Raw genomic sequence first — 20,844 nt, forward strand, 5'->3', positions numbered from 1 at the left:
GACCCATGCAGTGACCTAAGAATTCATGAGGCTGCCAGACAATCAGATTACTGGCCTGTAGTGTGTTGGACAGCCAAAATATGATGGGCACTAAAGTGTCCATCATCACAGAAGAATGGTCTCCTCAGATCACTTTATATGATCATTATTCTGGTATAAGGAAATGGTCATAACTGCTAAGTGTAGGTCTCTAGAGGTCTGACAACCTAAATAGACCCATTCTCTCAGAAAATGCTTCTCATTATTAGTAATGCACAAATCACTGTGACCATTGGTAGGAAGAGGTTGGCCTTTAGCTTCAGTCTGCATTGTAAGTTCCTCTTTTATAACAACCCAGGCCCCTCCTAGACTGGAAGTGTGACCACGACATTCTTGCAGTTGTCCTTCTCAGGAGATGAAGCCCTGGGCTTCTGCTGTTTATGATCATACTTCCTGAACATGAAAGGTACACTCATGTGGACTCTGAAGTCCTGGAGAGAATTTCTCCTTATTTTGAAGCCCCTATTGGGGCACTTGGGTGGCTCAGTCAGTTAAGCGTCTGACTCTTTTGTTTTCAGCTCAGGTATGATCTCATGGTTGTGAGATCAAGCCCCATGTCAAGTCCCACACTGGGGCTCCATGCTGGGCATGAAGCCAGCTTAAAATTCTCTCTCCTTTGCTCTCTGCCTCTCCCTGGCTCTCATGCTCACTCCCTCTCTGTCTCTCAAAAAAAAAAAAAAAAAAAAAAAAAAAACCTATTATTTGTATAAACTTTGAGGAAAAATTACTGAAACCTTTGGGTTGTATGCTTTGGCCTACAGAAACAAGATTTGCTAGATTTAAACAAATTCTCTAGGATTCAGTTTGCTGTATCAGATGAATCTGTGTTATGTAAAGATAAGAACTACAAGGAAAAATAAAGCAGAGAATAGAGATACAAAGTTCTACGGATTTCAATTTTAGATCAAGTAGTCACAGACGGTTTCACTATAAAGATAATGTTTTTAAAAAAGGCCTAAAGGAAATGAGGAAGATATCACAAAATATTAAGGGAAAGAGCCTTCCAGACTGAAGGAAAATGAAAATACAAAGGCCCTGCAGCAGGACCAGGCCTGGTAGGCTCAAAGAAGAACAAGGAAGATGATATTGTAAGAAATAGTGAAGGAAAAGCAAGAAAGAAAGTCAGAAAGATAATACAGACTGCTTAGAGCAGCAGCATCCAATAGAAATATAATGTGAGTCACATAAGTAATTTTAAATTTTCCAGTAGCCACATTAAAAAGTAAAAAATAGAACATGCAAAATTAATTTTAATGTTATTTAATCCAATATATCAAGAGTATTATCATTTTAACCTATAATGAATGAAAAATATTGACATATTTTAAAAAATTTGTACAAAGTCTTTGGAATCTGTTGTGTAATTTCTACTTACAGTACATGTCAATTTGGACTCCATATCTGCAGCACTCAGTAGCCACATGTAGAGATGGCTACTGTGCTGGACAGTATAGACGTAGGGGCTTGAAATCTCTAGAAAGCTACAGGAGGAGTTTTAGGACAAAAAAGACGACTGCTTTGACTCACATATGTTAACAAGATCATTCTGACTACTGTGTTTAAAGACTGAAACATGGAAAAGGATCAAATTTGAAGACTATTGCAATATCCAACATGACATAGGGTAGTAGCTCAGGTGTTGGTCATGGAGGCTGTGAGGAATGGTTGCGTTCTAGATAGGTTTTGAAAGTAGAGCTGACAGAATTTGCTGGCAGATTGGTTGTCAGTTATGAAAGAAAACAGTCAAACAGACAAATTGTGCCAGATACATATATTTTTTGAAAGTATCTCTGATATTTGCCAAGTGCAATGTTGGTCAAGAATCATTGGTCTGGTGGCAACTCCTGTTTATCTTGATGTAATCCCCACTGCTTTGCTTTCCTGATGAAACTCTAAGTCTGGAGAGTTATTTATTTTGGATAGGGAAGTAATAGGATTTGGAGCAGGAAAAGTAGGTTAGGACTTCAAAGTGCCTTAGAAGTTAGGCATTGATGAGATAGGTTAGAAGCAGTGAGTGCCTGCAAGCAGAGAAATTTTATGATTAAACTATGATTCAGAAAATGCCAGCGAAGAGGAGAAAGACTGCTGTGAAGTCTGTTCTGAGGGCCTATGTAAAAGGTTCCAGAGGCTTGGGCTAGGGAATTTTATAAGTACTGTCATTTCTGCTTATTGATCAGGATTCTATTTATATGGGTATTATCACTATCTGAAATTCATGGAGCTATACAGTTATATGTCATATATGTATATTCATTAAAAAGCAAAATAGAAAGAAACTGGCCATCTCTCTGAAATATATCAACATTCAACAGGATCATATTATACAACTTAAAAGGCCAATGTCTTAATTTATAGTGAGAAATACAACTACTATTTATACTGAACAACTGCCTTAACTAAATTTTTTGGTAAAATGACATAGGAAGTGAAAATATTATCAGAAGGTGGCTGGTTGAAAGTGGAAACATAACAAATAGAGATATTAAAATGGATTGATGACTGGAATTATTGAGCCTTGATAATGTAATTCACCCATCCTCACCACTGAGACACAGAGCTTCATACTGTTTTCTATGAAATTTGCTTAAAACTATTATGTCGCATTGCTCTTTTGCCTTTGCTGAACCACCTACCAAGACTGATACACCTTTTGTTATTGTCTTCTCGAAATGTCCTAAATAAGATCTTGGAAATAAAGTTCTTTTAAGATTACATTTTAGGTCCTAGTCTAGAAGATCCATATTATAATTTAACTAAAAACAACTTCTGGGGCACCTGGGTGGCTCAGTCGGTTGATCGCCCAACTTCGGCTCAGGTCATGATCTCATAGCTCATGAGTTCAAGCCCCGCATTGGTCTCTGTGCTGACAGCTCAGAGCCTGGAGCCTGCTTCTGCTTCTGTGTCTCCCTCTCTTTCTGCACCTAACCCACTCACATTCTGTCTCTGTCTCTCTCAAAAACAAATAAACATTAAAAAAATTAAAAAAAAAAAAAAACAACTTCTAAGCTTTTTGAGGAAAGCCACATTGCTATTCTCATGTAAAACCCATAGTATCTTGGTGAGTTGCTAGACATAGCACTTAGAGGATGTTGAAAAGTCAAAGATGAGCAGGAAGATCTATGCCTTGGAAGAATATTATGTTATTCCATTAACTGAGACAAATGTAGCAGGAGGAGGGACATGATTAGGGAGGGTGGTGATAGGTGTACCTTGAACATGGTAAGTGTGAGGAGATCCAGCCAACTAAGTTCACTCTGTATCTCAAAAGTCCTAGAAAAGAAGACAGTTTGAGGTATAAATATGCTCATCATTTTGCTCTGAGGAAGAATAAAATTGTGAGAATCATTGAAAGCACCAAAGGAAAGAGGAGGAGGAAAGAAGAAGCTTGGATCAAGAAGGACCTTGTTGAATATGGCTATTTATAGAAGGAAAGGAAAAGAAGAGGGTCTGAAGATAGAAGACAAAATCTCCCAAGATATAGAAAGACATTCGAGGGAAAATTTCAGGAGACTGTGTAACCAGCATTATAAAAGTAATGCTAAATAATACAGAATGTTAAGTCTGAGACTTGGAAACTTATTTTTTCTAATTTAGAGTTTCAGAGAAATCTATTTAATAAATGAATGGTCTGCAAAACTCACACGCCATACCTCACTTCAAACTTGACATGGGTATCAGGAGTCAGAAGCTAATAAAAAATAATACTTTGTCCCATTGTTTTGACTTATACTGAGTCATAATATTAATATATGATTTATTCTGAAATAATATTACAAGTGAGCTTGAAAGTTACAACACAGGGGCGCCTGGGTGGCGCAGTCGGTTAAGCGTCCGACTTCAGCCAGGTCACGATCTCGCGGTCCGTGAATTCGAGCCCCGCGTCAGGCTCTGGGCTGATGGCTCAGAGCCTGGAGCCTGTTTCCGATTCTGTGTCTCCCTCTCTCTCTGCCCCTCCCCCGTTCATGCTCTGTCTCTCTCTGTCCCAAAAATAAATAAACGTTGAAAGTTACAACACAGTAAGGTATTCCTGTTGGGAGATATAAAGGTAATATCCTTTGTATAAGTTCATTGCATAGAAATATCTACATAAATATTTTTGTTTTTTGTCTTCAAGTTAAAATAGGGGGAAAAAGTGTATTCATAGGTATGAGGAAAAGAAATCAAGAAAGAAAAGTCCAAAATAGGTTAGAAAACAGTCAAACCAAGTAAGTTAAGGAGGAAGTGTGAAGTAATGTAATGAGTGTACAAGCTGAGAAAGCTTGCAATGGAGGAACAATATGACTTCATCCTAGATATTGGAAAGAAAAATGAGTAAAGAGACCTAAAAAATAATGAAGAGCAAACTTTAAGGAACCGCTTCCGGATGGTCTTGAGGTTTTCAGTGACATAATACCTAATGTCTGCTATTAAGGCCGTTGTTTGACAAAATGTTTAGGACCTTGAGACTATCTGGGAAGATCTATAACAGCCTCAAAAGAGCTTATATAGGTGTATACAGGGATTGCTGAACTTTTTTTTTTTTTTTTTTTTTTAATTTTAAAGACCCCATAGAGATTAGACTGCACAAATGTATAGTGGAATCTTTTTTATTTTTATAGACCTTTTTTTTTTTTTTTAGAACAGCTTTAGGTTCATAGCAAAATTCAGTGGAAGATACAGAGATTGCCCATATACTGCTTGCCCACAGTGGAGTCTCTTAACATGTTTAAATAAGTGTATTTGAGAATCCTTCAACTACATAATAGTTTACAAATAAAAGAAAATAAGGAATATAAAAGGCAGATAATATAATTTCTAAGTTGAATTTCTTAGAAAATTCAGGGTTCAAGTCTTGAAAGTAGTAGGGTTTAGTTTCGTTTTGCTTTGTGTGTGCTTGATAATGAGTTAAAAGGTATTAGTAGGTTGCTGAAATGAGATACTGAAAAAGTTCATTGCAATTTGGGAGATTAAGTAATTGAGTGGGCAGGACTTCAGAAAAGTTATGGATAGAGATTTTTTTTTCTAAGTCATCAAAAATGACCACACAGAAGATGAATGTATCTGCATGTTATGGGCTTCAAGGAAGTCAAAGTATTGTTCAGGGATAAGTGTTGAAAACAGAAACAAAGATTAGAGAAGGTTGCGGAGCAAGAATCCAAAGAGTGAAGGGAGGTAACAAAACAAGAGAGCTTGCAGGGAATCAAGAAGAATACCACCTTCCTTCTTGTATTCAGGATTCTGGAGGTTGCATCTCTACCCTGATGAGAAAAGAATTAAAGAAAAATGTGTCAACTGGTTTGTTATATTTTAATAAATACTATAATGGCTGAAGTTGCAATTAGAGAATTTCTGTTTCCATCTCATTAGATACTTTTCTGAACTATTTCTTCATAGGTTTCAAAGGTAAGTTTTAATACATTTTTACATTTCCCATTCAATTCAGACAGAAAAGCCATATGTTGATAAACTTACTGACACTCAATCTGCTTATCATTGTTCCCCTTCAAACCCCAAATTGCATATAAACAGAAAAACTAATCAACTGAAGCAGAAACACAGTATCAATTAGGCTGGTGCCTGGGAACTGAAAAAAGAGCAAACAAAATTAATTCCAATCAGTTTGGTAATAAAAAATCAAAAGTGTGTAGTAACTCAAGATGACTATGCCAGAAAGTCGTTGTGATTTGGCAAAGAATTTTTACATAAATGTTTATAATCCTTCAAAACAGTATTTGTATATGTATCTTATTATCATTTTAAAATTATGTTTAGAATCACTGTTAAGATAGTTAAGACTATATAAAACAGGAAATTGAAATTTTCAAACATACATTCATGTCTCTTTTGTGGCTACAATCACGTGTTGCAGATATTTCAAAACTTAAAAAAATTGACAATAATAACAACAAGCATTTATTGATCATTTATTTTGTACTTTGTGTATTTTATATTCATTAAAAAAATCATTATAGTAGTCATTCAAAGCATGATGGACCACATTATATTGAAGGACCTGCAAGTTCTTAAGAGAATTCCAGTAATAGAAGGTTCTCCAAATTACCTTCAAGAGTGCCATATGGGAAAATAGGTTTAAAGGCTCAGCAAGCCAAGAGAGGACCAACCCTTGATAATCTCAATAGAACCAGTCAAATAAGATTCAGGAGGCATTACTTACCACCTGAAAAGTGGAGAGGAGAAACAGAGCACAGATTCTATAGGGAAAACAGGGAGATAATGACCATGCCCCCTTCTGCCTGGTAGCCAATCTGCCACGGGGCCAAGCAACAGTATGGAGAAGCCTTGAATGAGGTTGGAAATGTTAATGATCACCTAGGACTGAACATATTAATGACTGCATTGATATTTTTCACTAGAATTTATTATTCGAGTGTCCAGAAAATTCACTGCAATTTTTCTTTAATTGAATCCCATGAATATAGTGGTACCAACTAAGTGGGCTTACCAAGGCATTAAAACAAGGATGCAGCTCTTTTCTGATTTTAGCCTATGTGTTTTAGTTCCACCTAACAGTTATACTTACATGACAGCTCCAGTTACTTAGCGTAGCATTCAAAGCCTATAAAAAGTGGGACTTGCTTGCCTCCCTTGCTTCATGCATTCCCCCAACTATATTCTCAGATGTATGTGCAATCCCTAGATGTCAGACAATTTTATGAGTCTGTTCTATGTTCAAGGTGGTTGTTCTAACAAAAATTTCCATAATTCATTGCTAAAATATAATTTTCAAAAAAAATTTGCATGGCTGTCATGCAAATATAAAATGAACCTGAGAGGGGACTTGGTGGCTCAGTCGGTTAAGCATCTGACTTTGTCTGAGGTCATGATCTTCCAGCTGGTGGGTTCGAGCCCAACATCGGGCCCTATGCTGACACCTCGGAGCCTGGAGCCTGCTTCAGATTCTGTGTCTCTCTCTGCCCTTCTCCCACTTGTGCTGTGTCTCTCTCTCACTCTCTCTCTCAAAACTAATAAATAAATATTTTTTAAAAATAAAATAAAAATAAAATGAACCTGAGAAAGTGAGAAAAAATTATTAATATAATTAAAATATATAATTAAAATATAACACATAAAATATATAACATAAAATAAAATATATATTATTAAATATATATTATAATATATACTACATATTAATATAATAGAAAAAATATATATATAATGAAAACTGGTCCTGTACACACACACACACACACACACACACACACACACACACACGTACACAGTATTTAGTTAGGAAGCAGCAATAAGTTTGCATATATTCAAGTCTAGTTAATATCTCATATCTCATAAGGTGATAAAATGCAATGTTTAGGGTTATTATATGTGCTGGATAGAAATCAATTCTATATTTCCTGGGGAAAAGTCAATTTTCATTCTTATGAATGAATCATTTATATGACTCTTCATTTTCTAAAAGTTAAGTCCTACCCCTTCAGAGTTGAATATAGCCTATTGAGTAGGAAGTCGACTGAAGGGGCACAGCTCTGACCCACTAAACATCATCACTTAGCACTCCTCTGAAACGACAACCAACAATCTCTTTTTGTTATTTCTATGTCTTGGACAATTTTTCTGGTACCATTACTTTCCTGGTAAACTCACTCATCTGTCAAGACTCAGCCCAATTTCCATCTTCTCTGTGAAAATGTTTTGACTGCCTCCAGGAAAACTCTCTGTCCCATTTTACCTTCTGTGATTCCTCCATCACCAACATCATACTTTAGATCAAGATGGTAGTTATTTTGTGTGTCTTATCTCTCTCCTTAGTGACAAATAGTATTCTTGGCATATGAAACCATAATCAAGTTGCACTGTAATTAGGAATCCTGGTTTGAAATCTAGCTTCATCATTTAGTAGCTGTGTAACCTCGGGCCAGTTATTTAACCACTTGGAGTTTAATTGATCTCATCTTTTAAATGAGAATAATGTCTAACACAAAGTTGGATTGTGAGGAGTAAATGAGGTAAAATATATAAAACACTTATTTTTATATAGTAGCAATAGTAATAAAGGTATCAAGAACATAGAAAACGATCAAAGGAAGTGAAATTTAAATCTAGAAGTTTAAACTTGAGCTTTGAGAACTCAGAATGTGTATGTTATGTGTGATTTGGTATATTTCACTAGACCATTGAGTCCAAAATGTCCGTTTCAAATCCTACTGAAAGCAGATGGTAAAAAATAGAAATGATTTACTTTATCAAATTATGTTAATCATAGTAATTCACAAAGCAATTTAAATTTCTTTAAAAATTTAGCTCCAAAAGGATTTTCTACATCCTTTTTTCCCTGTGTTCTTTTAATTTATAAACTGCACAAAATTTCCTGTAATTGTATAATTTTCAAGGCCTCCTACTAGATATTAACATTTTCAAAAGAAAAAAAACTCATAAAAATTTAATAGTTATCCTTAAGAAAACATGATTTAATTAGTGAGACATTTTAAATTTTAATGATTGCATTAAAAAAAAAAAAACCACAATTCTAGGCACAAGGAATGATGCAGGAGAAGTTAGAAGCTCTGTGGTTCCTGCACAGTACTCACACTGATCTGAGTGGTCCCACAAAAGAAAGTACAGCACAATCGGATCTAGAAAACCTGCTTCTATTACTTTCCAAACCATCAGCCTTCTCATTTTGGAGGGAAAAGAAACAAAAAATTGTCTTTTAAAGACAGACAAAATGGGAGCTTGAAATATGACAAGTCACTTGAATTCATGGAGTTCTATCTTCAACCCAGCAGTCACCCACCAAAGCAAGTGGAAAAATGGCATCAATATGTTCTGAAAAGAGGTGTACTACCTCCACACAATAGTTCAATTCCAAAAAGATTTTTCTAAGTTGGATTTTTGTAAATTGACTCATCTTTTAAAAGCATTAGGAGGACTAATGATTTAAAGAAATCCATAGTTCAGTCTGTTTTTGAAATAAAGGCATTCAATGGCTTTTTCATTTTTTCTATTTTATTAACTTATATTTTCATAGAATAGAACCAGGAGTTGGCTGATCAGGTTATTTGTGCTGAATATTCTACATTCTCATAATAGATTTGGAAAGCCAGTATAAAACCATGAATTGTGTCATGATGAATAATAAATACCATCTAACACATTGAGTTCTTGCTTTGTGCCAGCATACTGAGTGTTTTATACGGATTGTTTCATTTGATCTACAGTGAGGTATATCTTTCTTCTTGATTTTATAGAAAAAGAAGCAGAATTAATTTGTCCAAATAAAATGATGTAACCTGGATCAGATATAGTCAATTCGATGACATAGCTAGGTTCTTTGGCCCTGCCATGCAAAGTAGATAGCAAAATCCAAAGTTCTACCATCCAGGCTTCCCTATCTTAAAGAGCCTAATAAAGTAGTCACTTTAATCTGTGGGGGGAAAAGATTGCTCATTAAATATCCAGATAAAATTCCTCATTGCCAGTGGCCCAGTATGAATAAGCTTCAGGAAAAAAAAGTATATTTCCCTTATAAGCTTAAGAGGAATTTTAAATGCCCTTCATTGGGAGTGTAGAGGGAGTATTTTTCATGAAAGTATTTAGGTTCCTTTGACTCTGAATTTGTGTCAATGGAAAATGCATTTAGAAAATTATTAAATCTATTAAATTCACCTATAACTTGTGGGGCTAATTTTTAGGTATAATGAACTTTAAGAGAGTAAATAATGAGATGAATGTGTGCTTTCTCAAATAAAACTAACAAGGCTCATAAAGAGGTCAGCTTGGTAGAGTTGTGGGATGTCTCATCAAGATAGCCATGGTTTCTATCTCATTTATCTTTCTCATCAGAAATACTGCATAATTATACATTAGCTATCCAAAGGAATAAATTAGAAATCCTAAGGGGAACAAACTTTCTTTCAAAATAATGAGTAATTAACATAATAATAATCTCAGTATTTCAATTAATAATCAAGAGATTTTGTTGAAACCCAAAGGGGTTGCAAGCATGAGGTCAAATATTAGAAGTGGTGCAGGTGGGTGAGTAGGTTTCAGTGATTGTATTCTAATCCTTCCCAGATATTTAATTTCTCCCTTTACTAAACCTTCTATGACATCATAAGCAGGAAGCATAGGACTGTCAGCATTGATTTGACAATAGGAGTATAATCTAACAGAAGACAAAACGGTGAGAAATTGTCCAGAGATGGGTTGTAGTTATTGGAGGGATGACTTTGTTGTCTTGAGAGATCAGTGAAACTTAATCTTCCAGAATCCAAATTTAAGTCATCTTTTTAAAGTTTGAAGGTGAAAAGACTCATTCTAGTGCCCTAAGTCTATAGGCTATAGCCTACATTTTTAAACTTTGCAAAAAAAAAAAAAAAAAAAGTGAAAAGAAAAATGGAGCTAATAAGAGGACCGACCCATTAATAAATGGAAAAGTTAATAAAATGATGAATTTTAAAGTTTGCTTTAACAAGTAATTAATAGCATTAGTATGTGACTGAGCTTATCACACGTGATGATCAAAGCATTTTAAACTTTGGAGGATTAAGATATTAAAATAAGAGCTAACCTAGCTGTTTTAATTGCCTTGTCAATTGCCCAGTTATTTAAACTGAGTAATTTATAAATCAGATTTAAAATTAAACCTTTCTTTTCAGAGTTGAAACATGGGTATAAGACTAGCAGCTTAAAACAAGCAGTTCTGTTTGGCTGATCTCGTCAATGTGGAATCTTCAAACCACAAACTGCTTTTGTTGTTTAATTATTCTACAGGTAAAAGGACTGTGGATATGTGACTCTGTGAGAAGCCATTCTACTTCTCATTTCTCTAAGACATGAAACTGAAAGAGTTCTGCGTCCTTTTTGTCGTCTTCATTTACTCATTGACAATAAGTACATTTTCTGTCTTGTTGCTAGATGTAATTCTCAAGCCTTAGAAATGCTTTTTTTTTTTTTTTTTTTTTTTTCATGCCACAAAAGGCCAGGTCACTTAGAAACCAATTATTAAGAGCAGAATGGATGTTGCCCCCACCCACCAAGATTGATGAATCACTGTGAAGATGGCTTCACTGTAATCCATTATCTCCAGCATAGCCCATAACATAACAAAAGGAAAAAGGAAAAACAAATGTCCTTTTCATGGATAAAATATCACTAACTGCATCACTTTTTTTTTTTTTACATTACACATTCCAGAAAGAAAAGTGAAATTGGAGTGGCATTCGATTCCAAAGCAATGCTAATGTATCCACAATCAAGAAAGAAAAAAAGAAACAAAAAATTTTTTTATTATAATTACAACCAATACATGTTGGGATTCTTGAGTTGGAATGTGCATGGTGGAATCATAAAATAAAAACCTATTTCCTTTCATCATCACCATCAAAGTACACACAGCTAAGAAACTTACCATTAGATAAAAGATTAGCAGTGAGACTGATTTTACTGTTTACATGATTAAGTGCCCTTGTGTGGTCTAAAGTATGTTGGGAGATGCCTCTATCTCTGAAGGTCAGACATTGAGAATGCAAAGTAAGGGTGAGGAAGAAGATAAAAGCTTACCTGTGGCAAAAACATTTCATAAGAAAAGAAACATCTGGTAGTGACTTTCATATTTATGGGACTAGAATCTATCCCAAAGTACCTTGTGAAAACTCATAGATTCATGCAGTTATTAAAATGAAGAATGTCTTCAAATCTTTACTGGAATATATTCTCTACATAACACAAAACAATTGTCAGCTGATTTTTATGTAACTTAGAAGTGTATGTTACTGATCAGAAACAGCAACAAAAATGCAACAGTGTGTTGGTATCCAATTACTTCTGTAGCAAATCGCCACAAATTTAGTGGCACAAAACAATACAAATGTATTCTATACAGTTCTGGAGGTCCAGAGTCTAAAATCAGTGTGTCATTTGGGTTGTGTTCCTTCTGTAGTCTTCTGAGGGAATTCTATTTCCTTTCCTTTTTCAGCTTCTAGAGGCTGCTTGCATTGCTTGGCCGGTGGTCCTTTCTTTACAAAACTCCAACTTCTACCAGCTCATCTTCTACTCCTCATTTACCCTCTTGTCTCTTATAAGACCATTATCATTAGATATGCCTCATCCCCTACTCCCAGATTACCCAAGAGAATCTCAAAATTCCTGATTTCATCACATCTACAAAGTCTCTTTTGACATATAAGGTAACATATTCACAAGTTACAAGAATTAGGAAATAGTCATCCGGTGGAAGTGTGGAGTAATATTCAGCTACCGCCAGGTATCTGCTGGCCTCCAAATATTCAGTCTATCCCAAATGCAGAATACATTTGCCCCATTGTAAGTTCCCCCAAAGTGTCAAACCATTACGGCATTAACTCAAGCCCCAAATCTCAGTAAGTCTCGCCTGTTCAAAAAATCCCAAATTTCACCATTTAACTTATCTAAATTAGGTATGAATGAGAGTCTGACTTTAATACATCCTGGGAAACACTTTCTCTTCATCTGTGAATCTGTAAAGCTTAAAAACAAGTTATCTGCTCCCAAGCCATACTGGTGACAAGCATAGGTTAACAGTTTTAGGCAATCTCATGTAAAAAAAAAAAAGAGAAAATGAAAGGAAAGAGGAGTCCTCAGCCCAAACAATTTCAAAATCCACCTGGGCAAGCCTGGTTAGGTTGCAAGGTCTGGGAATGCTCTTCTCTGGCATGGCACTCTGCCTTCTTGGCTCTGGATTCTACCTCTGGGCTCATAGCTCTACCCTCTAGGCCTGTAGCTCCCTCTGCACCATCCTTTTTCATGAAGGGTAGCACATGCTTGCAATTGAGTCATGCTTTTAACCAATTTTCTTTCTGTAGAATCTTGGAACTCTTAAAGCCTCTTTTCATTTCACCCTCTCTCTGTCCTTTTCAGTCCAAGCTGACAGTGTTTCTGGCGGTATAACATTCTAAATAAACTGTGGGTCTTCCATGTATATCTCAGGGATTCACTCCATTAGATAAGACATTCCTGCACAGATCTTTCCTATATAATCCTATCTCTATTCCCTGCTTCTGCTGAGATGGCTGAGGGGGTCCATGAGTGGCATGCCTAATCTCTTCAAGGAGCTCTCTGTGTGGCTGGATACTTTGACCTTTTGATCCATTGGAGACACTGTCAAGAGATTATCCAGCCATACCCTTGACTTTATCTCTGGAGTATGATTTCCTTACAATGATTCTCCTAATCTTAGCATCTTTTATAATCTGGATTGGCTGAGAACTTCTCAAGTCAAGTTCTGGTTTCTTTTTTGGGTGAGTTCCCTCAATTTATCTCCTTCCTCTTGCATTTTACTATGAGCAGCAAGAAGAAACCAAACTTTACCTTCAATATGTGCTTGGAAATCATCTCAGCTCATCATATCCAAGTTCATCTTTTACATATTTTGCTTCTAACACAAGTGTAGGACACAATTCTGCTAAGCTTTCTGCCACTATGTAGAAAGAATCCCCCTCTGGTGTTCATTTCTTTCTGAACTCTCATCAGAAGTAACTTTAACATTCATATATCCATAAACATTGTTTTTAACTATTTTGGTATTCCCTACAAAGATACAAGATTTCTGTGTTCCTCACTTCCTTCTGAGCCCTTACCAGCAATGTCTTTAACATTGACACTTCTACTAGTAGTCTCTTTAAGGCATTTTTATCATTTAATCTAGGTCTTTTTTTTTTTTTTTTTTTTTTTTATCATTCTCTCAAACTCCTCCAGCCTCTGCTCGTACAGTTCCAAAACAACTTCCACATTTTTAGGTGTTTGTTAAGGAGGAGTCCACTTTTAGGTACCAAAATACGCCTTAGTTCCTATGGCTGCTATAATAAATTATTACAGAATAAGTGGCTTAAAACAACTCTTACAGTTTTGGAGTTCAAAAGCCTAATATCTAGCTTCTGGCAGGGCTGTGTCTTTCTAGAGGCTTTAAGGGAGAATTTGTTTCCTGGCCTTTCCCAACTCATAGTCGGCCTGCATTCCCTAGCTAGTGACCACTTACCAGCCTCAGTACAACCTCTTTCTCCTATAGTAACATCCACATGGTCTGCCTCAAGGACCATTGTGATTATATTTAAGACCCATCCAGATAATCTAAGATAACCAGTCTTTGAATCTCAAGATCCTTAATCACATCTTCAAAGACACTTTTGATGTATAAGGCAACGTATTCACAGATTTTGGAGATTAGGACATAGATATCCTGGAGTTGGGGTGGAGGGCATTATTCAGCCTGCTATAAACAGTCAATGATGACTTCTAAGTGGTAAAATTACCAATGATTCATGTTCATGCATTCTTTCATTTCATTCATTCATCAATTATTCATTCATCATCATTATTCTTTCTACATGAAAAATTTCATGCTTGGTGCTAGAGATACAGAGAGAAAAATGTAATTTCCACCCTAAGGAAGTTAGTGTCCTATATGGAGAAAGACAAGAAGATAAAACATTGAAACTTAGTGGATGAATAAGAAAACTTTTAACTCAGACTGAGGGAAAAGGATAGATCACAGAAGGTTCAGGGATCAGGACTGATATGTAATGAAAACTTGAAATCAGTCAGCCAAATGATGGGGCATAGGGTAAGTTCAGGCAGAGGCAATAGCCTGTGAGAAGGGAGTCCTTTTCTTATTTTCAGTTACATCTTTTAATATTTCAGGGAAAACCACTGTGATAAATTGTTAAGCAACCAATTCTTTTTCCTCTGTTGATCTGTACTTTTCAGTCTTAAATAAAAATAGGTAATAGTTCCTATAACGACCCATTGTTCATTAGTCGTGGCTGGACATGAGAGCAAGCAAACCTTTTCTGTCTAATAATTACTTGGGTTTTCTCTCATGTATTGAGACTAAGAAAAACAAGAATGAGGTTAGTTGGTGGTAGGCACTGGAGCTAAGATACTATGGTATACAGCAGTGGTATAAAAGAATCATCCATAGAGCTATTGAAAAATATAAATTTACAATAGCAGGCATAGTTTTTATCTTGAATTCCCACATAAAAATGAGCAAAGTAACTGGATAGTAAAATCAAGACCATACAGATTGCATTTACAACAAAAAACTACGGGATGAGTTATCTCCATAATGTATCCCCCAATACATATGCAGGTGGCGAAGAATTGCCAACTGCCTTAGGAACTGCATGAAATTCCAAGTATGCAGTCCGATAGAAGCATGGCATGGAGTCCGATAGAAGCAATGTGATATTTGACAGGCTTAAATACAAGAGGACACCAAATAGCCAACAGATATTCGCTGGGACAAGCAGTGGGCCCACTGAGAACAATGGCCAAAGCTGAAGGGTTTTTCCCCTCTACAGTATGTTGAGTAAACTCAAGGAGGGCACAACAACATCATCTGAGGGACTGAGACTGTCTGTCCCCTATGAACTCTCAAACTGACCCACTAGAGCTGCCTTCTGGAATAGGAACCCACATTGAGGAGTAACTATTAATGGTGGGATCAAAATTGACCAGGACAGAACAGAAGCAATGGAAGAAAATAATCCAGTGTGGGGAAAGCTGACAGAGACATAAAACCCTACAAAGCAAGCATGTATATATATATATATATATTTTTTTTTTTTTTTAGACATTAACCATACACACACATGCACACACACACATGCACACACACACTCAAGTGTGTAGAAGAAAAAACTCTGTGAGGTTAGATAAATTATCTAAACCAAGACTCTTTCTGAAAGTACTGGGAAAAAAAAAAAACTTCACTCAAAAACAAAATGAGTAAAATATGTATCAGACTTAAATTCCATACAAACACCCACAGTTTACAAAAGAATTACATGGGGAATTTGTTGAAAATATGGTTACCTGCTTCCTCTCCCAGGAGGTCTTGGCTCTCAGTTACTCACTATAATGACCTAATGACCGCCTCCCCTCAATATCCACATCATTTACTTTGTTATGCAAATATGCAAGTATCCCTGTCTTATTATCAACCATAAACTTCCAACCACACTCTTTTATTTTACTAGTTTAATTCTCAGAAGATAGTATTTCTTCAACTTTTTTTTTTATAAGTTCATTGCATCTTACTACCTTGACATGGACTATATTTATCCTCTTAAAAATTGGTTTATGTCTCCAAATATATCTTGGTCTATTTTAATGAGAAAATGTGAAAAAAAAAAAGTTACCAAGGTTAAATCCAGTCTAGATTATACAGTGATGAAATGTATTTTGAAACAAATTCAAAGGGGTTAATGGTGAACTTAGTATACGTATGGTAGAGGACACAGAGTTTAAAATATTATTTAAGTAACAGATACAAGAAAACACATCAGGGGCGCCTGGGTGGCTCAGTCGGTTAAGCGGCCGACTTCGCTCAGGTCATGATCTCTCGGTCCGTAAGTTCGTCGGGTTCTGTGCTGACAGCTCAGAGCCTGGAGCCTGTTTCAGATTCTGTGTCTCCCTCTCTCTGACCCTCCCCTGTTCATGCTCTGTCTCTCCCTGTCTCAAAAATAAATAAAAAATGTAAAATAAAATAAAATAATGTAAGAAAACACATAAAAAAACTGATTAACCTGGTATACTTTGACTATACGAACATAATAAAACATAAATACAGTAAAAATAATTTCACTATGTGGGGTTTCAAAATGTCTATGACAAATGGCCTCTCCAACTTAATTCCCAGGTGATGACTAAAAGCATATATATCGTCACTTGAAAAATATTTTATTAAATTTTAGAGCTTATATTTTTGGATTATAGTTCAACATAGTTTAGGTAGATTGGCATGAATTGTATATAAAACCACCAATTTCAATATATGAAAACAAAGCACTGGGGAAATGGCAGGTTTATATGTAACCAAAAAAAAATTTCATCTGTGATAGTGTCAAATACATTTGTTATCAAGGAAATACTCAGGGTAGATGTTAAAACCAAATGATGATATGAAATGTTGCTTCCAAACCTTAAATTATGCGCTGGGGTTGATGAAACTGAGCAAGACAAGCATTCAAAAAAGTATTCAAGAACTTGATGCATAAAATGGATTTCTTACTGCTATATTTTCTATATCATTGTATTCATTTTCATGAATATGCCTGGGATTTTTCCAATTGCTATAAACAAAGGAAAACACAGCTTTCAGAAGACTCGTTTAATCTCATGTTAGGTTTCTCTGCTACATTTGAAATAAATTTATAAAGTAAATATAATAATATAAAATGTATGCAAACTTGTTAGTGTGAATCTTATGTTGGCAATTTCCATTCATTGCAACTATGAACACCATGACTCTCCTCTGAAGACCTTATCTACTATATTAGTAAGTTTAAATATACTAAGCGTTATATCATAATAAGTACCTCTGGCTCATGTTATACATTTCACCCATTGTGCCACTAAAATCCATTGATTTAAAGCCCCAATATGTAATCTGGAAACCTAAATAAGAATTAATGCCAACATGGTTCAATTTTATCACATCTACACTTTACATAGTGGTGCAAAGGCAATTAGCCAGACACTTTGATCAATATTTACAGGCAAACTTATTCAGTTTGGCTATTATCTTGAAAACAGATGTTGAAAATTTGCTTCTTTTCATTTTTATCTTTACTTTTCTATAATTATAAATGGAATGTTTAGTTTATTTCATCTTTTTTTTACTGTCAATTTTATGAACTCAAAGTAGAAAGCTATGAGTTTAGTTTGATATTCCCTGAATTCAGAATGAACTACAACTAGACCAAAAAATGTATTTTATTTTTCTCCAATCTGAGAAACATTGACACAATCTCTATATTTGAAAAAAATAGATTATAAAAATAAAATATAGATCCTCACCACTTACTTTAACCTGTAGCTCATAAGGAATTCCCCCCGCCCCCAGATTTAAGATGAATCTTTATTTATCAAGACTCCATTTATTAAATATCTTTCCTCCACAAATCAAATTAACACTAGGATTTGTCATAAGGTCTAAATGAATCATATCCCTTACATATGAACTGAACTAAATCCATTGTGTCTGGAATCTGTCTGTCATAAAATTTGGATCTGGTACATAATGACTCTCTGTTATCTACAGCTGTGTGGCCTTCCTTTAGAACTTCAGAACAGAGACCATAAATGTGGCTAGTGCAAGATCATAGTCACTGTAATCCTTCAAAACAAAATTAATTAATTTATTTTACGACATACTTATTTGGATGATTACATACTGGTAAGTAGCATTTGTATATATTTTTAAAGGCAACCATTTTAAGTGCCAATACATATTAGGCTAGTAGAAAGAAGTTGCAACAAAGCCCTCTCTTTCAAACTCTCAAAGTCCTATCTGATAAGACAAGAGAAGGCAAATCTGGTTTGTTCCAATCAGGTTTCTTACCAAAAAAAAAAAAAAAAAAATTCTGCAAAGATGATCTTGGCTCATCATAGAAAGATTTTCTGGAGGCTGCTGCTAAGCTCACTTTCTTTTGAAAAAATCAATTTCGAGACATGATAGTGCAAAGGGTAAGTTTTTCATTTAAGACTAATTATGGAACATTCATAGACTACTTGTGCTTAGTATTTAATTTCCAATTTATTTTAAATTTTTTTTTTCAACGTTTATTTATTTTTGGGACAGAGAGAGACAGAGCATGAACGGGGGAGGGGCAGAGAGAGAGGGAGACACAGAATCAGAAACAGGCTCCAGGCTCTGAGCCATCAGCCCAGAGCCCGACGCGGGGCTCGAACTCACGGACCGCAAGATCGTGACCTGGCTGAAGTCGGACGCTTAACCGACTGCGCCACCCAGGTGCCCCCCAATTTATTTTAAAGAATAGGAACTATGTTCATAAATTTTACTTTGCCTAAATATATCAGTATATCCACGAATATCACCAAAATTAGGACAATTTGATATTCTTAATGATTCTCTGTTGAAACCTGAACACTGGGTCAGAAGGTGAGGACCCTCAAATGCCAGGCTCTTATAGTTCTGTGCATAGGGATTCTCCTCATCAGAGTCCAGGGGTCTGAGAAAGCATCCTCCCCCCAGATTAACTCCTCAAAAATTTTTTTCACCACAACTAATTAAGAAAACAGTGCTAAGTGGACACTTCCTTTTCTTTAGTTAAATATGGTAAGATTGAGTATTCCTGGACCCCATGGGGATGTATCATGGGTTGTCATTCCCTCAAATGTGGGTATTCCTTATTAAAGATATCTACGAGTGTCAATCAAATTTTCATAATCACTGTTATCTGATGTCTCAACTCTGTCTCCTGCTACTGTTGGGGGAGGAAGAAGGTCTCCTTTACTTCCTGGATACTTCAGTTAAGAGTAGAAGCAGAGTTCAAAGAGCCTATGATCTGAGGTCCAGGCATAAAGATACTACTTTCTATGCTAGAATGGCTCAAAGTACTTTCTTGACTGTTCTATGGGTACAATCAAAAGGAAGAGAGAGGGGGATCAGAGGCATCTGTGTCTCCCAGTGTGCTTCTACCTTGAGCTACACACCCAGGTATGATATCTGACAACCAAATTTTCAGATGGCATCTGAACACTGGTTCCAAATTTTCAGATGGCATCTGTCTGCTTACCATCATCACCTGCTACAATATTCTTCTGTTCCTTTATATTTTCCCTTTAAGTAATTTATCTTCTTAATATGTTCCCTTCTGCCTGACAAGATTGAACAACTAGCTCACTCTTCCACACCTGCACACACTGGCTTGTGTGAAGTGTGTTAGAAACCTGTAAATCATCCTGATGTCTTTCATTATTCCATCCTTGTAAAAAAAAATCAGTACCATGTTCTTTAATAATTTTGACATAACTCTGGGAAGTATGACTTCAGGTACTTGGCAATCTTGCTGACTATTATTGCCTAGACTGGGAATAATGAAAGATTTCCTTTTAGTTCCTTCAATTTGCTCTAAAGAAAATGCATTTGTTCTAAAGCATGTTGGGGTTGTTGGATAGAGATGAAGCCAAGGAGAAAGAGGATGAGATCCAGCACACGGGGGATGTGGGTGAGCTGCTTATGAATAACCTCCTCTCTGCATGTTTCTACTATATGTTTCACTGGAATCTGTACCATCAATAACTTTCTTTCTCCAACCTTTAAGGATCCCATCCAAACTGTTCATTAACTTTGCTTGGGCAGTCATAAAAACTCAACAGTTTTGAACAAGACTGATGAGGATGGATCTCAATTGTTTGCAAAAATTCAGTGCTGCTGCTTTGTAAGTCCCCAGTGCTTCAGGTTTCATGTTGTCTTACCTCTTCCAGCAAAAAGTCTTCCTTGAATCCCCTAAAAATAGCAGTCCCCAAATATAGTGATGCTTAGGCTGGCACCTCCATAGAGAGGGTCAATTTGGTCCTGGCAGGAAAGGGCAAAGGGAGGCATCTGAGGCTCAGGTTCACCCATGTTTGTGCTTGGGACTCCTGGCTCCAGATGAAGGCAGACCCAGGTCCACACTGATCTATGTGCCACAGTGTAGGGCCAGAGTGGTCCCCATGAGTGTTTAAATAGAGTTTTCCTTAAAAATGTGTTTAGGGACACCTGGGTGGCTCAGTGGGTTAGGTGTCGGACTCTTGATGTCAGCTAAGGTCATGATCACATGGTTTGTGGAATCAAGCCCCACATCAGGCTCCATGTTCACAGCATGGAACCTGTTTGGGATTCTCTCTCTCCTTCTCTCTGCCTCTCACGCCCCTCAAGAGCTCTCTCTCTCTCTCTCTCTTTCTCAAAATAAATAAATAAACTTTAAAAATGTATTTATATATATTTTGTATATTTATCAATTCAAGTTTCATCTTTCTATAGAGGTTTTAAACAACTTAACCATATTCTAATTGTTATTT

General features: G+C 36.0%; 1 long non-coding RNA gene and 1 pseudogene across 1 annotated transcript in view; both read right to left on the bottom strand.

Annotated features, from left to right (window-relative positions):
* LOC147578214 (uncharacterized) overlaps window positions 1-20,844 on the bottom strand; it is a 163,064-nt gene that overhangs the window by 57,636 nt on the left and 84,584 nt on the right. The window lies entirely within an intron of this gene.
* Window positions 19,109-20,844, bottom strand: part of LOC112864639 (BRISC complex subunit Abraxas 2 pseudogene) — a 28,063-nt pseudogene continuing 26,327 nt past the window's right edge.

Source organism: Puma concolor, chromosome C1 (genome assembly GCF_028749965.1).
Source record: "Puma concolor isolate L17-30 chromosome C1, mPumCon1.1.hap2, whole genome shotgun sequence".
Taxonomy (NCBI): Eukaryota; Metazoa; Chordata; class Mammalia; order Carnivora; family Felidae; genus Puma; species Puma concolor.